The sequence below is a fragment of the Monodon monoceros genome, unplaced genomic scaffold (genome assembly GCF_005190385.1).
Source record: "Monodon monoceros isolate NGI ecotype Baffin Bay Population unplaced genomic scaffold, NGI_Narwhal_1 Super_Scaffold_3, whole genome shotgun sequence".
In the NCBI taxonomy this organism is placed as follows: domain Eukaryota; kingdom Metazoa; phylum Chordata; class Mammalia; order Artiodactyla; family Monodontidae; genus Monodon; species Monodon monoceros.
In genome coordinates this window covers 96,279,629-96,297,521 of record NW_021703780.1, presented here as the reverse complement: position 1 = coordinate 96,297,521, position 17,893 = coordinate 96,279,629, and the positions used below count along the sequence as shown (strand labels likewise).

The 17,893-nt window shown below is 48.9% G+C and overlaps 1 long non-coding RNA gene across 1 annotated transcript in view; it reads left to right on the top strand.

Moving 5' to 3' along the window:
- The first annotated feature begins 1,011 nt into the window (after nt 1–1,011).
- Nucleotides 1,012–17,893, top strand: part of LOC114907017 — a 47,156-nt gene continuing 30,274 nt past the window's right edge. The window contains exon 1 of the long non-coding RNA XR_003796604.1: nt 1,012–1,087. This is a non-coding gene — a long non-coding RNA (uncharacterized LOC114907017). The remainder of the gene's footprint in view (nt 1,088–17,893) is intronic.

Sequence of the window (17,893 nt, the reverse complement as noted above, 5' to 3'; positions counted from 1 at the left end):
AGGGAGCAGATGCTGTTGATTCTGTGCTGGTACCCATCTGTGTGCCGATGGTGCCCACTGCGGGGACCTGGTGGATTAAAACTCCTCTCGGGGTAGCTCTGAGGCACGTTCTACACTGTCCCCCAGAGGTCTGCAGCACAGCTGGGCTCTAGTTGCCCACAGGGGTCATCTGCTTAAAAACAGCCTTTGCCTCCCTGTCTCCTGCCCCACCCCCCTTACTGAAATTTCCTAGAATCACCTTCCAAATACACATGCCTCACGTCTGTTTCTGGGAAAACCAAACCAAGACACCCTCCACACCATTCCTAGAGCCTGCTGGCTGCCCCCCAGCTCAGGGACCAGCTCCCCAGAAGACACATGCTGGTTCAGCCCAGTGGGCTCGGCCTCTTCTCCCTACCCTTCATTTCTCATCCCTGCCACCCTCAGACCTGGGCTCTGGCTCCCAGCCAGCATCTTGCCCACTGAGGCCTTAAACGTTGGCCACTGTCTGGGTTCCTTCCACTCTACGCCATCTGTCCCAATAGCAGCCTTTTCCAGTGTCCACTAAGACCCTTGAATCTGCTCAGACCATGTGGCTGGTGCAGCTACAATTTCAGAGTCCAGTCCTCACCCTTTCCCTCAGACAGGAGGAGAGGCAATGCCCCGGCCAGAGGCAGGGCTGCTCGGTGGACGGACAAGTTTAGGAGGCAGATGGACCTGAGCTCAGGTCTCAGCGCTACCATTTACAAACTTCTCTGCTTGGGGAAGTCCATCTCTCTGCGATTCAGCATTTTTATCCTTAAATGACGGGTGTCAGAGAAAGCTAACTGTCCTCCATGGTTTGTGCTCCCCCTTCCATAGTACAGAGCTGGAGTGGCCGCCCAGCCTGGGACAGGATTTCTCAGTGCTCCTTGAAGTTCGGTGACGGGTTCTCACCAACAGAATGTGAGTGGAAGGACTGTATGTTACTTCCAGGCCAACGCGACTGAGAAGCAAGTGTATCTTCTCCATCATCTCTTTCAACTTCCTCCTAGATGCAGAGTTCTGAATCTGAATCACCATGTGGAGCAAAGCTGCCTGCCAACCAGAGACAACATCATTGGAGCACGTGAGTAAAAAATATTTCTAAAGCTACTGAATCGTGGGAGTTTATTCGTTCCAGTAGCTGGCATTGTGCTAACCAATACATAATTATGTCTCCACGTTGTAAAAACCTAAGTAGATAATACAGAGAACCTCTACTGTAATGAGGAGCACTTACACTTACTGTGTGCTGGGTACTGTCCTTTACATGCATGGTCTTACTGAATCTTCAAAGCAGCCACATTAGCCACATCTTGGAGCTGGAGAAACCCTAGCACAGAGAGGTGAGGTGGCATGGCCAAGGTCACACAGCTAGGAAGTGCTAGATTTGACTCTAAAGCTATTTCTTAAACATTAGGCTAAGCTGCCTCTAGTGCCTGCCACAGAGGGATGCTTCCTAAATGGGTACCATCTTTGTTAATCAGGCCGAGCAAAGTTTGGCCAGGGCCTCCTGCCACCTAGACGGAACCTTTGTCTACATGGGGCGGAGCACCACCCCCTGGGCAGATGAAGGGGACAAGGGAGCCTCACCAGAGCCCTCTTGGTCTAGCACTTGCTCAGGACACAGCCCTGAACACTGACGCCCCAGAGTCACTGCTCCCCAGAGATGCCCTGAGTCATTCCTCCACTGGACACCTGGCTGGTGGGGAGCCGGAGAGCAAACCCAATGTCCCAGGTTTCCGGAGGTGAAGACATTCCCTCAGAATCCGTCTCTGCAGCCAGCAGCCCCCGGGGACCTGGCAAGCAGCTCCCCTCGAGAGGCCTCCCTGGGCCCCCTGGGATGGCTTCTCTCAGCCTTTGGCCTGAGCCCAGCCTCCAGCAGGGCTATTTCTGGCCAGGCGGGTAATAGATTTCTGTCTCCTTTTTGAGAGCCTTTTGTGTGCCCTCAAACCCATAGCCAAATGCTCCCCCTCCAAAAAAAAAAAAAAAAAGCCGTGTTTCCAGCCCCCGTGTGAGGACACTTCTTGCAGAGCTGGAAGACCCTGGGGGAGAGCTGGCCGGAGGTTTTATTTATGTTAATTGCCCACCTCTCTTCCCGAGCCCTCGCTTCACAAAGCTCCCTTGTGGGGCACCAGTGAAGCATCTAATGTGTGGTATATATCGAGGCACGGGTGCTGCCCTGCGTTTCCTGGCTCGTGATTTATGAGGTGGGGCTGGGCTTGCCGCCCTGACCCTGCCTTGTTGAGGAGAGACAGCCTAGAATCCTCTCTGATGGGGATCCGGGATCTGGCGCCCTGCCGCACCGCTCCAGGAACTTACTGAACCTCTGCCGGCCACTATTTCCATGGTATGATGGGGAAACTGAGGCACGGTTAGGTAGCTAGACGTGGGTGCCAATTAGGGGAGCTTGGGTCAACAGAAATTGTCTTAACTGGAGCCCCGTGTTTCTCACACCTTTACTCATGGCACTTCTCTGGGAGCTGCTTAAAAATACTGACTCAGTCACGTTTGGGGCCTGCGGTCCTAGAAGGTCAACATGAAACATGATTAGGCACCAGCGAGTGTTTCAGGGATCATGCTGAAACACACAGACGTCCCAGCCCCACCGGAACCTGGACACCATCTTGAATCTTCAGGGATGGGGCCTGGGTGTTTTGCGTTCACTGAGGTCTGAGAAGTACCGAAATATGAAAGCCAAAAGGGCCTATGAAATTCATATAGTCCAGATTTCCTATTTGCTAGATGACAAGATTGAGCCTTAGAGGGAGATGGGGTATCGGCCAAGGTAACACACCAGAGTTACTGAGAACCAGAGGAGAGAGGGGTGAGGGTGGTCCTGGAGGAGGTAAGAGGAAGCAGAGGTATCGCCTCACCAGCTTGAAGCCCCCAGACCTCTGGGAGGCTGGAGCTGGCACCTGATCCCAGGCATCCTGTCCCTTTACCACTCAGTCTCAGAAAACCCTTTCCCACTTTCTCCAGGTGGGAAAGAGTCCTGCTGTCCTGTTTTGTCAGGACTTGGCATCCATAGAGGTGTTTTGCAGGTTGTATCAGGCCAACAGGCAGGGGTTCTGGGCTGTTCTAGAGGAAGAAGACACAGCTGCCTTTAGACTGTGTGGACATGGCCCTGGTCTGCCTTTCCCTATCACCCAGCCTAACATGCTGGGGACCCCTGGGGCACCCAGTCCCTGGGACCGCAGGTAGACTGCTTTGATCGTGGCTGCATGTGTATTTGTGTGCATTAAACAGAAATGGAGGGGTGGAAAGGAAACAACTTATAATTAATGGAAGGTGGTGTTTGATTTAGAATTTCCTTTCCTTTTAAGTTTCACAACTTTTGCTCCAATGTGAGCAGGCAGCGGTGACCTGACAGAGGAATGCTGGACTCAGAGCCATTCCAAGGGCTCACATCCCTGTCTGGCATGTGGCCATGTGGCCTTACGAATGCCATCCACCCTCTCTGAGCCTTGGCTTCCTTATCTGTAAAATGTGGGTCATTATCTCTCCTTCACAGGTTGTTGGGAGCATGACATGAGATGCCATGGGTGGAAGTTCCTAGCACACTGTGGGTGCTGGGTATTTGCAGAGCGAGCCCTCTCACCTGTCCACACAGAGATTCTGCAGACCGAGCACAATCTTTTTGGAGAGGCATATTTTAGCAGACATGGTTATTCTTTCATTGTTGCCTAAAGGGGCAGGAATGTTGTCAGGTAAATATTTTTCAGGAAATATATTTCTCTCAAAACTTTCTCTGCCCTCACACATATGTGAAAATGGAGGGAGTGAACACAGAAATACCTTCTTAAAGGTTTTCCCCTTAATTTTTACCAAAGTCTTATAGACATGCAGAAAAATGCACAAATCGTACATGATTTGTGCTAATGACACTAGCTGATGACATCCATGAAACTAGCACCAGCTCAAGAAGGTTCTAGAACCAGAACCAGCATCCCAGAAGCCCCTGCTGTATCCTTTCCAGGCCACTCTCCTGAGTCCCGCTTTGGAACTTCGTAAGAACAGACTCTAGAGTCTGTAGTATTGTGTCTGGTTTCTTTCCTTCAGTGTTGTGTTGGTGAGATCCAACACGTACTCCCCCATCCTTGCAAACACCTGTATTGTCTGTCTTGCATTTTAGCCATTCTGGTGGGTGTGTAGAGGTATCTCATTGTGGTGTTAATTTTCTCTTCCCTGATCAGTAATGAGGTCATACCTCCTTGCATTTACTTGTTGGGCATTTGGACATTCTCTTTCTACAGCGCCTGTTGAAGTCTTTTACCCAGATGTCTACTGGGCTAGCTGTCATCTTATTGATGTGTAGGAACTCTTTATATATTTTGGATACTCTTTAGGTATTTAGGGCTTTAGAGGGCGTCCCACTGCTTTCCCAGACCTTTCACCCTGAGTACATCAGGAGCTCTGGTTTTGATGGAAACCCATTGAGTACGAGCATTCAAGAGATGTTCTCCTCCCAGCTTGATGCTGCCATGTTGCCCTTCAGAGTGCAAGGTGCTCCTCTGCACATAGAAGCTGGAGAACCTTGTCTCTGGTCCCCTCCCCCCTCTACCTCCCTCTGTGTCTCTTTTTCACTTTTTGGTGCCCACTACCTAGGTTCCCTTCCCATGGACCTTGTGCTCAGCTGGTGAAAAAAAACCAAATCACTTTCAAGGTATCTTTTGCCCAAGAGTCTCCAATCCTTTGGTTGATAGATGGAGGAGAGGGTTGGGGGGAGTGGACCTTACAGAGTGCCTGGGGCCTTCCCACCACTGGTCACTGCACCTGAGACTCCACCATTAAAGCGTTAATCCTCAAAGACAGCAGCTAGCTACAACATGAGGACAATTTCTGTGTCGTAGCAGAAGGTTTAGGTGCCCCAGTAGATACCAGCTGAATACTAGCCATGCTCAGTGCTGAGCCCTGACCAGGTCTGTGGCACCAGGCTTATTCTTGTCTTAGCCTCCCCCTTGCCTGGTTCTGGAAGGAGTAGCTCCAGGTGACTCCTCCGGCTCACTTCCATCCCATAAAGGATCTACCCTTTAGATCCTCAAACCTGATGCCAGTTGCATATCTCTATTCATAAGACAGCAGGCTCACTGTCCCACTCTGCTCAGCTCCATCATAGGGCACTGTGGGAGGCTGGAAGGAATAAAGCTTCCCTGGTGGAATTACAGGCATCATGGTAGCTGATTGAGGGAGGTTCGCACAGGAGGTCCAACGGAGGGGATCCAGCTGCCTTAAGTGGACCAGTGAAAGGATGAGCTCCGTGCTATTCTTGGACATCTTTCCAGAGGGTGGATATACATTACTCTTTGCTGCCTAATTGTCCCCAGAGCAGGAAACCGAAAGGTCTTGTGGAAGTTATTGCCTTGACATTTTGACTGAGCTATTTCCCCTCCAGGTGGGTGACCCAGTGCCTGTGTGTGTTGGGCAGAGACCAAAAATAAGATCCACTGGTTTTAAAGCCATGTCCCCCAAAGTGTTTCCTTCTGCACATCGAAGCTCCGAAAGGATATCTTTAAAAGGTTAGGCATCTCCGCCAGGAAAGGCATTTTGTCGTCTTGCTTGAGAAAAATGTCCTTAAAAAGCTTCTAGTTGACCCTGCCAGCCTGAGCAGAAGTAAGATTTCATCTACAAAGGCCAATATGAGGGTAAAACTTGAAACACATTTAAACCAGTTACTTTTTTAATGAAATACATGCTCAAGAGGAAAAATTCAAATAATACAGAAGATCCGAATACTCAGCCTAATTTTTCAGCCCTTTATGGCAAAAACAAGCATGTTACTGGCACCATTTCCATGGGTGCATCAGTCAGCATAAGCTAAGTTATGTTGTGATAACAAGTAACCCCAAGATCTCAGTGGCTTACAACCACCAAGATTTATGTCTTGCTCAAGCTACTTTTCCAGTGGGGATTGACCGTGGGGTGTGTCATGTCTCTTTCACTCTAGAACTCAGGCTGACAGAGCAACCCCTGTCTGAGATGTTGCTGTCTCACAGTAAAAGTAAAAGAGAGAACTCAATGGCACCAGGCAATGACTCTTAAACCTTCTGCCTGCAAGGGATATGTGTCACTACCTCTCATGTTTCATTGCCCAGAGGAAATCACATGGCCACACCAGAGGTCAGTGTAGAGAGATCAAATATTTTGATCAATTATACAACCTTTCATCACAGGCAAAAGTCAGAATGATCTGTCTCCATAGGCCCTTTATTCCCATCACACCACGGACGCCTTCACCCTGGAGAACGCTCTATCCCCGGCACATCCTAGGCGTGTTCTGCAGAATGCTATTTTCCCGATGTCAGTAAGTGCTGGGAGATGAAAGGCTTCCATGGTTAAATAAGTTTGGGAAACACTGGGTTAAAGAGAGGTCTTCAAGACACGGGCTCTCAGAATCTGTAGTAGAGTGTGAATTATTGCTTTTAAAGAAGGAGAGAGTCAGTCGGGCCTACTGCCTGGTCCCTCTAGGCCAGTGTTCCTAACTTTGGCTGCACATTGGAATCACCTGGGGAGCTTTCAAAGAAATCCTAATGCCCAGGCCACACCCTAGACTAGAGGCCTAAGCATCTCTTGGGGTTAGACTCAGTGTGGGTGCCTCTTTCTTTTTTTTTCTTATATTCATTAGTTTGCTTGATTTTTTTTAACATCTTTTATTTTTTAACATCTTTATTGGAGTATAATTGCTTTACAATGTTGTGTTAGTTTCTGCTGTATAGCAAAGTGAATCAGCTTTACATATACATATATCCCCATATCCCCTCCCTCTTGTATCTCCCTCCCACCCTCCCTATCCCACCACTCTAAGTGGTTACAAAGCACCGAGCTGCTGATCTCCCTGTGCTATGCGGCTGCTTCCCACTACCTGTTTTACATTTGGTAGTGTGTATATGTCAATGCCACTTTCTCACTTCATCCCAGCTTACCCTTCCCCCTCCCCGTGTCCTCAAGTCTATTCTCTACGTCTGTGTCTTTATTCCCATCCTGCCCCTACGTTCTTCAGAACCATTTCTTTTTTAGATTCCATATATATGTGTTAGCATATGGTATTTGTTTTTCTCTTTCTGACTTACTTCACTCTGTATGACAGACTCTAGGTTCATCCACCTCACTACAAATAACTCAGTTTTGTTTCTTTTTATGGCTGAATAATGTTCCATTGTATATATGTGTCACATCTTCTTCATCCATTCATCTATCTGTGAACACTTAGGTTGCTTCCATGTCCTGGCTGTTGTAAATAGTGCTGCAGTGAACATTGTGGTACATGACTCTTTTTGAATTATGGTTTTCTCTGGGTATATGCCCAGTAGTGAGATTGCTGGGTCATATGGTAGTTCTATTTGTAGTTTTTTAAGGGACCTCCATACTGTTCTCCATAGTGGCTGTGTCAATTTACATTCCTGCCAACAGTGCAAGAGGGTTCCCTTTTCTCCACACCCTCTCCAGCATTTCTTGTTTGTAGATTTTTTCATGATGGCCATTCTGACTGGTGTGAGGTGATACCTCATTGTAGTTTTGATTTGCATTTCTCTAATGATTAGTGATGTTGAGCATCCTTTCATGTGTTTGTTGGCAATCTGTATATCTTCTTTGGAGAAATGTCTATTTAGGTCTTCTGCCCATTTTTGGATTGAATTGTTTGCTTTTTTTGACACTGAGCTGCATGAGCTGCTTGTATATTTTGGAGATTAATCTTTTGTCAGTTGCTTCGTTTGCAAATATTTTCTCCCATTCTGAGGGTTGTCTTTTTGTCTTGTTTATGGTTTCCTTTGCTGTGCAAAAGCTTTTAAGTTTCATTAGTTTCCATTTGTTTATTTTTGTTTTTGTTTCTCTAGGAGGTGGGTCAAAAAGGATCTTGCTGTGATTGATGTCATAGAGTGTTCTGCCTGTGTTTTCCTCTGAGAGTTTGATAGTGTCTGGCCTTACATTTAGGTCTTTAATCCATTTTGAGTTTATCTTTGTGTATGGTGTTACCGAGTGTTCTAATTTCATTCTTTTACATGTAGCTGTCCAGTTTTCCCAGCACCACTTATTGAAGAGGCTGTCTTTTCTCCATTGTATATTCTTGCCTCCTTTATCAAAGATAAGGTGACCATATGTGCGTGGGTTTATCTCTGGACTTTCTATCCTGTTCCATTGATCTATATTTCTGTTTTTGTGCCAGTACCATACTGTCTTGATTACTGTAGCTTTGTAGTGTAGTCTGAAGTCAGGAAGCCTGATTCCTCCAGTCTCCATTTTTCTTTCTCAAGATTGGTTTGGCTATTCGGGGTCTTTTGTGTTTCCATACAAATTGTGAAATTTTTTGTTCTAGTTCTGTGAAAAATGCCATTGGTAGTTTGATAGGGATTGCATTGAATCTGTAGATTGCTTTGGGTAGTAGAGTCATTTTCACAATGTTGATTCTTCCAATTCAAGAACACGGTATATCCCTCCCTCTGTTTGTATCATCTTTAATTTTTTTCATCAGTGTCTTATAGTTTTCTGCATACAGGTCTTTTGTCTCCTTAGGTAGCTTTATTCCTAGGTATTTTATTCTTTTTGTTGCAGTGGTAAATGGGAATGTTTCCTTAATTTCTCTTTCAGATTTTTCATCATTAGTGTATAGGAATGAAAGAGATTTCTGTGCATTAATTTTGTACCCTGCTACTTTACCAAATTCATTGATTAGCTCTAGTAGTTTTCTGGTGGCATCTTTAGGATTCTCTATGTATAGTATCGTGTCATCTGCAAACAGTGACAGTTTTACTTCTTCTTTTCCATTTTGGATTCCTTTTATTTCTTTTTCATCTCTGATTGCTGTGGCTAAAACTTCCAAACTATGTTGAATAATAATGGTGAGAGTGGGCAACCTTGTCTTATTCCTGATCTTAGTGGAAATGCTTTCAGTTTTTCACCATTGAGAACGATGTTGGCTGTGGGTTTGTCATATATGGCCTTTATTATGTTGAGGTAAGTTCCCTCTATGCCTACTTTCTGGAGAGTTTTTATCATAAATGGGGTGTGAGTGCTTCTTAATGCTCCCCTGGCAGCCACTGATTCCAGTAGGACCCCCTTCTAGGGGGTTGGTAAATCTGGGAATTGACCTTCCACCAGCTTGATCCAGAAGCCAACACTCAGAGGGGACTAGCATTGATTTGTAGCAGTTTCTTGCATCTATTGTGCAGATAAGCTCTAGCCAGAATGTTCAGAATGGTCTAGATGGGCAAGAGGAGTGTAACTACCCCAAGGAACCCAATGATTTAATATTGTGATGCTGACAGAAGGCTTCTACCATATAATTAGTAGCACGGGCGATCTGGTGTCTCTTGGGGGAGACTTAGCACTGCCAGGGGCATGAGCCCCCACCAGGCACGTGCCAGAACATCACCAGGTTTGTCTCTGAACTCCACACGAAAACCAGGTCCCTTTCTATGGCCTTTGCCTTTAAGGAAACATTCCACTCTTTCATGAAATCACTGGTATCTTTCAGTCAATCCCAATCCATCCTGCTGGGACCCCTGCGTGTTCTCAGACTTACTGGATCGTAAACCTTTTCCTGGAAGGTGTCAAGCCACTGGCGTTCGCCCCACAAAAGAAGCTTTTCGAAAGTGTGTAGGAGAAATTAGGAGCCCACTTAAGGAGACACTCACTCTTCTCCTCTTGAATTGTGTCTCCTTGGCATTCCTCTCTGGCAGGAAGGATGAGCTGTTGTCTCCAGATGATGTTGACTGAATGCCTCCCTGGTTTGAGTGATCTCTTGGCTGAGCCCTGCTCTGGTTGAACAGGAACGTGTAAAAGATGCCTTAGCCTCCAGCTGGGGTGCTCTCCCCAGTGCATAAGAAACACAGGAAGCTAGTTGAAAAATAGAGGACGAATCTCTGAAGCATTTTGTGCTCAGATTCCTCTCATCAGTTGTGAGTCTGGAAAGAGTGGGAAAGGGGCGAGTGTAGAAACTGCCCCAGGTGGATTCTGTTTCAGGTTCAACCTGGACTCGCCCCAGGGTCGGCAACTGAGTGTTGCATCCCTCAGTACCTCACGGTGCCAGGGCTCCGGGCTCAGGGTCATGCCCTTGACCCTCGGACATCCCCCCATCAGTCATCACATGCACCATATGGTAAGGAAGTCACCCACTGCTCTGTCTGTCTCTCCAGCCATGCACTTGCCCTGAGCATCCCCATGACCCAGCACCATGCCTAGCACATAGTACATGCTCACTCAATGTTGAAAACACAATGCAGAAACATCTCCAATCTCCAAGGACCCCTAGTGAACTCTAGGCTTCAGTTGCCATGTGTGTTGTGGGGGCTAAATTCAGATAAGCTCCAGGGAAGCAAGATGAGCTTTTAGATTCCCTTGATGTCCACATGAGACCCAACAGCGCAGGTTTAAAGATGAACAGCTTTAAACCTCTATTTCCTCCGTGGCTGCAGAGAAAATTGAAAATTCAGGCCTCTGTTTTGGGTTACACAGTGGAATTGGTTCCCTTTATGCCTCTCTGTGGAAGAGAGAAACATTTCCATCATCTCAATTTATAAAAAGCAATCGTAAGGCCAAGAAGAGATAAGTGGAGTAATTTCAGAAGCTCTCAATTCGGGCAGTTTCTTAAATCCTCAAAGTCTGAAATTGCTGCACATGAACCTTTCTGCAAGCATTGCATTTCCTGGGCCGGCTGCTTCTTGGAGAATAATTGGGCAGGTTGAGGGGGCTGTAGCCTAGGGGGCTGGGACAGGGACAGGGACAGGAAGGCAAGGGTGGGAGGCGAGTGTGGTGGCAACTGTGAGTGGCAGCCTAGGGTACAAAGGGTCTCCTCGGCCAGGATTTTAGTGGTTGAGGATTATATGGGATTTTCTTAAAACCACGTCTGCCTGTACCTTCCCACCCCTCCAACCCCGTACAAGATTCGTGTTCAGCAGCTGTGGTGTAGGGAGCTACTCAGCAAGTGAATTTGAGCAGGCGAGTGACATCATAGCGTAGGAAACCCAGCCACCTGGGTTTCCCAGCACTGTCACCGGCACCCTGCTCTAGCCTCCCACCCCAACCTCTTTAGTGCACAGCGGCCTGACTTCTACCTGCCAGCCCTGCATCCCTTTCTTGAGGGCTCTTTCTTGCCCCAGAGCCCCTCTGCCCTCCCAGCAGCAGGCCAGAAGTGCCAGGGGAAGTAACACCTTCCTCCCCTGTCTCACTTCCTCCTCCCCGGCTGTGTTTCTGGGGATCACCTCCCAATAAACCTCTTGCCCTCAAACACTTGTCTCAGGCTCTGCTTCTGGGAGAACCCAAACCACACAGTCCGTGGGAGCTGAGTGACCTTGGACAAGTAGCTTAAACACTCAGAGTCCAAGTTTCCTCATCTGTGCAATGGGGATAATGTTACCTGAGCCACAGGGCAGGTGTCACAAACAGGAGGCCTGGGGACTAGACGTGGCGTCCAAGTAGGTTTTATTTGGTCTCCAGGTGGTTTTAAAATAGTTTATTATGGAGTCCGTGTCATGCATTCCAAAGAAAATATATGATGTTTTTATAAGCTATGAAGATTCATGTAGTAAATATCCACATACCCACCTCCTAGCTTAAGAAATAGACCAACCCCAAGACTACTGAGCCCTCTGGATACCCTCCCAGTCTGTGCTCCCAACCCCCAGGAGGTCACCACTATGATGAATTTTGTGCTTATCATCCCCATGCTTTAGGCACAGTTTTACTTTAGATATAAAATGACATACTGTTTAGTTTTGCATTTTTACAGATTGATATATTTCACATCAAAATCCAAATTTCCAACCTTCTCTAAGATCCAGCCAGGGGACTTCCCTGGTGGTGCAGTGGATAAGACTCCGTGCTCCCAATGCAGGGGGCCCGGGTTCGATCCTTGGTCAGGGAACTAGATCCCACATGCATGCCGCAACTAAGAGTTCTCATGCCACAACTAAGGAGCCCGCCTGCTGCAACTAAGGAGCTGGCAAGCTGCAACTAAGGAGCCTGCCTGCTGCAACTAAGGAGCCCATCTGCTGCAAGTAAGACTCAGTATAGATAGATAGATAGAAAGATAGATAGAAAGAAGACCCAGCCAGGCTCGACCCACATTGCCACGTGGTAACAGTTGTAGGCACTGAGTCATTGGGGACCTACCAGGTGGTGTGGGGATCTTCAAGGACCCACAGTTGCCAGTCCCTGCTGTTCCCTCCCTGGGCTCTGCACTCCTTCATTTACCTTCCTGTTGTTCCCTGTGGACGCCTGGCCTGGTGAGTTCTCATCGTGAGAACCTTTCCAATGAGATAGCCCACAGGACGCCCTTTGAGGAGAGCCTGGCCCAGGAGCAGTACTACATCAAATTGCTCCTTATCACTGGCAGTATCAGTGACATCCTAGGAGGCAGCCAGGGTCGGCAGCCTTGTCTTGAGACTGATGAGGTGACGTGATGAGGCCAAGGCCACTTGTGTGGACAGAGGTGGGATCAGGGCTCCACCCAGCACTGGGGCACAGGCGGGAGTGTCTGCAAATACACTGGGCCTCGACCTCGGGCTGGGGTTTGGGCCAGGCTGCCCTCCCCCAGGCCTCACGTGCGTACCAGCTGAGTCCTCACGCTGCTCCCCACCCAGGCCCACCTGCCTCTTCCACAGCCCTCACTTTGAAGCCAGAGGCAGGGACAGGTAGGGGAGACCTGGAACCGGAGGCTCACGTCTCATCCTCCCGCAGGAGCAGGAAAGGGCTGCGCCGGAGTTCTGCGTCCCTGAGTAGGTCTGCTGGTCTCTCTGGGCGCGGAGGTGGGCACTGGGGCCTGTGCATCATCGCCAGCGGAGGGAGCTTTGTTTGCCTCGCTGAGTCCCCAGACCGGGGGCCGGCCAGAGAGAGGGCTCTTTCCTGAGGGGCTGGACTTTCCCACAGGAACAAAGTGGGGCTTGTTCGCTGGGCATGAATCTTGGCGTGGGGCAGCCCAGGCTAGGCTCGGAGCTGCCAGGCGGCGGCTCCACGATATCAGGCAAATTCCGCCTTCCCCACAGCTGGGGCTGACAGCAGGAAGCCCCAGGGAGGCTCCGAACAAAGGCAGAAAAATGGGCCACGTTTATTCATTCACTGACCAGCCCGGGCCTGGCTGGGCCACAGGGCCCTGTCTCCATGGCGACGGGCAGCCTTCGGAGCTCCCGGTTGGCTCGTCCGTGACCACTGCCCCTCGGTTCCTGCACACCCCCGGCACACAGGGACACAGCATCCCGTGGCTCCCCCGGTACGGCCTTGCTCTGTGGTGTCTGGGGGAACGTGGGCCAAGCCAAACGGGAATCGAGGGCTTGTAAACAGACAGGAGGGAGCCAGTGTTGACTTCTGAAAGCCGAACACATGGCCAGTCTTGGGTGAGTGGGGTGAAGGTGATGGTGCAGATCCCTACACTAGCCAAGCACCTACTGTGTGCCTGGCCAGGGGATGCCCACATCAAGCCAGCTCAGCTTGGCCTCTCCAGTCTCATTCTAATATAGCAAAAATGGAGAGCTGTTTGAGCCCAGAGAGCGACTACTACTTCTGCCTGGGGGAGGGGGTATCAGACAGGGAGGCCTTCCAGAAGAACTGTCATGGACATTGGGTCTTGAAGGATGCATAGGAGTTTGCCAAGCAGGGAGGGAAAGGGCGCTCCGGGCAGAAGGACAAGTACTGAGACCTGAAAGTACGTGGTGTGATAGACAGTAACAGAAAATTTTTTTTAACTGGAATGAAGAAGGGACATAGCTGGAAATGAGGCAGGAGTAGGGGTGGGATTGTTGTGAGATATGGCTCAGGGAAGCAGGGCCACCATCTCCCCAGTCACTGCCCAGAAGGCGCCCCTGGGACTGACTCTGAGTTGTGAATTCTGCATATTGGCCTCTTCTCAGAGTGGTTTCGGTTGTGGGCTAAAGAAGAAATGACAATAATGATACCTTACAACAATTTAGGTCAAAAATGACAGACAGCATAGGAGGGAGTGCCCGCCCATCTTGCCCCCGTGGCAGACATACTAAGCAATCACAGCCTGCTTTCTGGTCTGGCTTGGCCTCAGCTTCAGAATCCTTCTCAACATGGTGATGATCAGGCAGCCACTACCAAGCAGAGGTGACACCCAAGAGAACATGTGTTTGTCATTCCTGGTCCATCCCTCTGTGCCCTCCGAACAGCTTGCTCACATCTGAGCGTCATTTTTGCCCCATTCGTCAGGGTGAGCGTAACTGTCTTCGTTTCACAGATGAGGAGACTGAGGCCCAGAGTGACTTCCTCTGTAACACACAGCAACTTAAGCACAGAATGAAGGATGAGAACGGAGGGATCTCGGCTCTTACTCAGTTTAGGATGTGTTTAGAAGGCCCAGTGCAATCAAGGTGGTGGCATTCAAGTAGATTTTTCTTCCTTTTTTGCTCTGGAAACCCACCCAATCCCATCTTCCACTGCTTTGGCCAGGACATAAGTCCCCTGATATCATCCAGAGATCTAAGGCATCACTACATCTGGCCATTCCCCGAAGCGCCCAGCCTCACCGACTTCCTGGAGCGTGGATGACGCTGCGGCGTCAAATGTGCTCTGACAGCTGCTGACGAGGAAGGAAGAGCAGAGTTTGTGCAGCTCTGTTGGGCCAGAGAGAGCTGCTCAGGGAAGTTCCCTAGGCTGGCGGCCGGGGCACCTTGAGAGCAATAAGGGCAATGGAGGGATGGGTTCATGGCCCCCAGCTGACTGCTGATTCCAGGGTGCGGGCATGGATGACCCAGCCTCCCTGACCTTGTCTGTTCGTTTGCTGCTGAACTGAATGAAGCCTCATTCTTGGAGCCAAGCCCCTGCTGGGTACCCTACTCTCTCCTGTTCTCCTTCACACCTCCACCCTCAGTGAGTGCCAACTGACTACCAGCCACCTGGACCCCTGCCCATCACCTGCTCCCAGGTGGCTGTGTCTCACCAGCTAGGACATCCACCAGGCACCTTCTCCTTGCTGCTCTGCCTTCACCTGGGTGGGACTGGCTCACCTGCCCCATCCCACCTTCCAGGCTTGCCGCCTTCCCCATCACCTGCAGGTCAGTACTTCCCCAGACACACCTGCCCTGCTCTGGCCACTTGGCGTGGCGAGACCCTCAACCCCCTTCTCTCCTGGGCACCATGAGCTCTCTAGACACAATCTCAACTTTTCTTGATCTGGCTCTGTCCCAGAAATTGCCACCTTTGCAGTAACAAATACCTGTGTTAGCTTCCAGGTGAAGTGACAAGTACTTATCATGCACTCACCGTTCTCAGGCACTGGTGGGTGACTTCTTCATTCTGTGTCAGGCTCCGGGGAGCATGTCTGGCTTGCAAAATTTCATATCAGGAAAAATAGCAAAGAGGTTTCATTTCAGCTGTCAACGCTGATTATCTGGGGACGTCTATTTGAGTACGCTGTGGGATAGGCATCTAAGGCAGCCATGGACTCAGTGGGAAAAAGTTCAGCAATCAGTTATTAATGTCTGTTTGGGGCACAGGAGTGGGTAGTAAATGTCCATGTGCCACAAATTTCATTTCTCTCTGTCTACACAGTGGATAACATGGGAGTTTCTAATAAGTTCCTAATTATGTAAAGCAGACAATAAAGGAAAGAGAAAGAGACTGGTGTCTCCTAGGAAGGGCTGCTTGAGGAAGGGAGGAGATGAGCTTTTGGAGTCACTGCACCCCCTGGGGTCTGAGGTATCATCTGGGCCAGGTTGAATTTACTTAGATGTGATAAAAAGTTTGATTCTTCCCTCTGCCTTGGTTCTGCTTCTCTAAAACAAGTTAATTCTGTCAAACTAAGATCTGGAAGGTCCTTTCTGACTCCAGTGTTCCTAAGTAATGATGTCTCATAAGTGTAGAATGCTTTATAGCTCCCAGCCTCCTCTCATACCCACTAGCTCACCTGTACTTCACAACAAGCCCATGATGCAGCCATTCTAAAGATGAAAAAACTGAGGCCCAGAGACCTTATGTACCTCTTACCAAAGGTCTGCCCAGGTCTGCAGAAGAGTTACCTGAACTCAGTTCTCCTAACTCTAGTTATTCTACACCTGAAAGTATATTTATACATTTCCAAATAATCAGGACATGTAGGTTATGTTTAAAAGTTCCTCGGGTGATTCTAGTGTCCAGCTATGGTTGAGACCATTGCTAAAAAGTTAGTTTTATGACTGACTTCAGAGGAGGATGTAGAGGCTCAGAGAAGTTAAGCAACTTGCTCAAAGTCACACAGCTAGAAGATAGTGAATTCCATGCCAGACAGGATGACTGTGTAACCATGTGTTTACCATGGTCCAGGGACTCTTGTATATTGATTCATTTCATGCTCTTGACAAGTTTATTTTTAAAAAAAAAAAAACCTGAGGAAACTAAACCAGAAAGGTTAAATAAGCAGCCCAGAGCTACAGAACGAATAAAAGGCAGCAAATAATGGTTTATGCCTTGATTAGATTTGGGTACACAAGTGTGTACTTTTTATAACTCATGCATTGGTTCATTTAAGATCTGTGCCTTTTACTGTGTATCCATGTTACCTTTAAAAGAGCATGAACTCTAGTCATGCTTTAGAGCAGAGAGAGAGATTTACAACTTACTTTGAAATGCACAAAAAAAGTCGGATAGATGAATAGAGGAAGAAATAAGTGGATAGATATGTGATAAAGGTGTTGGGTCTGTGGGTGTTCACCGTACAATTTTTTCAACTTTTCTGCATGTTTGAAATTTTTCGTAATAAAATATGTGGGGGGAGGCAGTTAATAACTTGCCTTAGACTATGAGCTCAGTGAGAACAGGGATCGTTGTCTGGGTTGTGACCGCTGAGTCCCCAGCCCCTAGAATAGCGGCATGAAGCAGGTTTTCAGTAAAAAATGGCTGAATGGGAAGTGATAGGAGAATATTTAGCTTGTGTCTTTAAACCTTAAACTAAGCACTTACATTACAGAGAGGACTTGGTGGTATCTGTGAAGCAGAGGGTAGAGAAGAGGAACACTGGGTAGAGTAGAGTGGGTGGGCACAGTGGGGAGGGCTCTCCCCACTTTCTGTGCATGAGTTCAGCGCCCACTTCCCTGGCAGCAGCAGTAAGAGCCCCTTGCCCCAGAACTGCTGTGCCAGGAGCTGGGCGTTGTGTGGGTGCATGCTGCCCTCATGTGGCCAAGGTGAATATTGCACTAGTGTTGGAAGGGCCTCTGCCCCTTGAGGCCCACTGGGCAGTACTCGGGAGGCCACAGACACTGGAAAACCAACGCTGGGTCCAGAGGGGCTGCATCTCTGGGCTTGGGTCCACTTGTTGGCACGCTCCCCTATCAGCTAATGGTTCTCCCGGTGGGGGGTTGTGGATCTCCCATGACCTCACTGCCATCCTGAGGTTTGGGAGAAGTAACTGACATGTGTTGGCACCCCTACTTCCTAACGCTCTTCCATGGTCCGTCCGATATGATCATCACACTGACCCTGCCAGGTAGGTGGCATGATGGCTCAGAGAGATTAAAGCCGCACAGCAAACTAGGGACAGGGAAACTGCCTCTAGGAATTCCACAATATGGCAAAGAGGATGCTAGCCTTCCTCTGGCAGGATTCAGAGGACTCCAGCTCTGGAAGGGGCAAGGAGTCAGGGCAGTTTGGAAAAGCCCCAGTACTCACATCCACACCTGGAGCCCTTCAGCTGTCACTGAGGCACCATAGGTGGGCTCTTTACCTGCCCCTTCCATGCCTTGCTGGACCCAGCTGTATGACCCTGGGGAAAGTTACTTAACCTCTCTGAGCCCTGCCTCAGTGTGCCAAATGGGGATGACAATGTCCTTTACCTTTTAGGGTGGTCGTATAAACAATTGAGTGAATGTAAGCAAACTACAGTGCATGCTCAGAAATTACCCCCATCCTCCCTCCGCATTGCAGCTTCCCCATGGGCAGGGATTGTATGTGTTGTGTTCACTCCTGTGAC